The following is a 3,406-nucleotide window of genomic DNA, read 5'->3' as shown; positions in this document are numbered from 1 at the left end:
CAATGAAAAATAGGCGAGAAAGAAATTTGCATGACAAACTATAGGCCTTGCCTATACTTGCCGCACTGTAACGAGAAATCGTCCTATGCACCTCCATGAAATGGTCATACCATACAGTTGTAAAAATTTCCCTAATGAATATGCTCCTAGCATACTCCAAATGCTAGTAGGACAAAAATGAAAGCCTTGTAAGTATATACATTCCATGCATGATAAAAAGTCTCAAGGGTTAACTCTGGAGTGGTGTATTCAAGCCATGCTTGATTTTTATCTTCAACCGAAACATTAATGGTGTGCAAACAAAATATGCCACAAAATTTAGTGCGTATGTGCTGAATCACACGAATCGACTTGCTATGTTTTCAAACTCCTGCATGATGCATGAGCACGCATGCCATGCTTTTCGTATCATGGTGGTGTATAGCTTCCATCAAAGCGCTAAAGAGCCTCGAATCGGCGTCCACTAGTGATGTCAAGCATTCGATTGGAAATCCATGGCAAAGGTAGAAACCGTGTTTCCATAGCCTCATGGTGAACTGGAAGCCTTGCTTCCCTAGCACTTCTGCATTCATGCCTTGGAAAAACCACCGTTGCCGCTCTTCGAGACACTCGTGCATCATAGCAAGCCGGTCAGTTAGTCCGTGAATGGCCCTTACGGAACATTGCATGCAGCCATAGCTCCTGCAATTGTTGCATGCAACCTTGGGTGGCCCGGCTTCTCCGGGACCCCTTGGGCACCCCATGTGTGGGACAAGGCCCTAGAAGTGCCCCATGGGCACCCTAGGCACCCACACTATGGCCAACCCCTAAACGAAGTAAAAAATAAACAACCTTCAGCGATGGCGGCAGAATAAACTGCGCAGGGAAAAACTCCAACATGCCGATCCATGCGCTGCTCCAGCCACCTCCATCATGTGACGAAAAACCCCCCTCAGGCCAGGGCGAAGCTGCAGAAATCATGCAGGTCCGATTTCGTGCATGTCGAACATCGCGACTTTGTGCATAGAAGCGGTCTGTCCCACGTGGAGTTCGGCCTCGAGCTCTATGTAGATCTCCGATCACAAGAATGAGAGAGAGAGAGAGAGAGAGAGAGAGAGAGAGATTGCCATGCTTCTGGAAAGAACGCCATGCTTATTTGAACTCCATGCTTCCCTCCTCAATAGCTCCCTGCTGCCCCCTCCTCTCCACCTTGCTCTGATACCAATGTAAAAACCCTGGGAGCTAGAGACCTGGATCCTCCACCCAACCGCCCATACTTATAGGCTCTTAGCCCTAGGATCCCCTGTCCACACCGCGAGCTCGCCCGTGGCCGGGGTCCGTGACCCCCCTTTAGGGTAGGGCCCTGCCCGTAGGACCCGTGTCCTGACATTTGGTGATTTCGGTCACTTGAGTGTAGCGTGAGTTAGATGCGAGTTGTTAGTTGGTTTCCAAGAGATTGACAACCTCTTGTAGCCTCTATGCACTAGTCGAATCAGTTTCGTCCCATGGTTTGACAAATTAATCGTGATTCTCACTAATACTACAATAAGATAGGATGGTGAGGTTAGACATGCATCCCGCATCTTTTGTGAAGGCTCATAGAGTTTGGATCACAAAACAGGCCAAAAACTTGCTAAAAACTGAATTTTGAGTGAATGTCGAGAAATTGAGTCTGACTAGAAATTGAGTCTGACTTGATGAATCTTGTCCAAATTAAGTTTTAACTTGATTCATAGGCTCAAAAGAGATCATAAAAAGGTTGTTTAGGGAAAAAGCTAAAAAAAAGTTGTCATTTTAAGTCAAAAGTTAATAATCGCGATTATGAACTTTTGGCTCAAAAGTGATCATGATTGATACCAGTGATTCATTACATGTGTACAAACAACTTTTGTTATAAAGGCACAAAAGATTTTGATCACAAAACATGCCAAAAACTTGGTAGAAACTGAAATCTAACTGAATGTTGAGAAATTGAGTTTGACTTGATGAATCTTGTCCAAATTAAGTTTCAACTTGATTCATAGGCTCAAAAGAGATCATAAAAAGGCTATTTAGGAAAAAAGTTGAAAAAAGTTATCATTTTAGGTCAAAAGTTAATAATCACGATTATGAATTTTTGGCTCAAAACTGATCAAGATTGATACCATAGACTCTAAGCATGATTGCAAACATCTTTTGTGAAGGCTCATGAAGTTTGGATCACAAAACACACCAACACCTTGATAAAAACTAAAATCTATACTCAATGTCGAGAACTTGAGTGTGACTTGGTAAATCTTGTTCAAATTCAGTGAAACTTGACTCATAGGCTTATCTTGATGTGTTAAACAAGTGTACATGCTCAGATGACCAAAAATCACCAAAAGTAAATAATTGCGATTATGTACTTTTGAAAAAAAAACTGAAGTGAATAATCGAGATTATTTACTTTTTCTCCAGAATTGAAAAATTTTGCAGAATTGAGTATACCACAGGGTCAAGCACATAAAGTTGACTCCACAAATCAAATTTGTTGAAATTTGGATCACAAACTTGAGACTTAAGCTAGATTCTTGGAATCAGAGTCTGCGGACACTAAACAGTTGTGATAACTTGGACAAATCTTGATCAAACTCAACCAAACTTGTCCAGAGACCACAACAAGGTAAATACTTGGCAAAACAAGCCTAAAAAGTGTAGAAACTAAGAAAAGTAAATAATCGGGATTATTTACTTTTGAACCCTAGAAACAAGATTTTGGACTTTTGAGCTTGTACAGTGCTAGAACAACATAATACAAGGCCACTGGTCAATTTTGGGCTCCATCGGATCCAAAATTGGTACATGTTAACTCAATTTCAAGTTACAAATTGGTCCTTTAGCTCCTTGCAAGGATAGAATTTGGAAATCTCAATTGCTGACTCACTTAGCTCAGATTGAAGAACCAGGTTATAGACAAAGAATTGGGAGCCTGACAAGAGCTGAATTCAAGTCAAGTGGGAAAAAACGGATAACAATCTAATTTGCAGGTTAGGTTATTCAAGGCCTAGATTGAAGAACCAGGTTACAGACAAAGAATTGGGAGCCTGACAAGAGCTGAATTCAAGTCAAGTGGGAAAAAACGGATAACAATCTAATCTGCAGGTTAGGTTATTCTAGGCCTAGATTTTCATCATTTCAAAGATTGTAATTAACTCTGACACTTTCGAGCTAGAGTTAATCAACTCTTGTGAGTCTAAGAGAAATCAACTGCCAAAAGTACTTTGGCAAAAGCAGTCTTATCAAACTTGAGCAGAATTGGTTTTGCTAATCAATACCAAAGTCTGCTAAGAGACAGTTTTTACAGAACCAGTCAACATTGACTCATCTCAAGCTGAGATTTCAAGTACAACAGAGCAAGCCAGTAGCAGTGGTAACACAGGTACAAGTGCAACAGAGCAGATTTTAC

The 3,406-nt window shown here is 41.2% G+C and overlaps 1 pseudogene; it reads right to left on the bottom strand.

Annotated features, from left to right (window-relative positions):
- Window positions 1–362: 362 nt before the first annotated feature.
- LOC147449656 (uncharacterized) lies at window positions 363–960 on the bottom strand (annotated as a pseudogene).
- Window positions 961–3,406: the final 2,446 nt, after the last annotated feature.

This window comes from Adiantum capillus-veneris, chromosome 10 (assembly GCF_014529385.1).
Source record: "Adiantum capillus-veneris isolate H3 chromosome 10, ASM1452938v2, whole genome shotgun sequence".
Taxonomy (NCBI): Eukaryota; Viridiplantae; Streptophyta; class Polypodiopsida; order Polypodiales; family Pteridaceae; genus Adiantum; species Adiantum capillus-veneris.
This window is presented reverse-complemented; position numbering and strand designations above follow the sequence as displayed.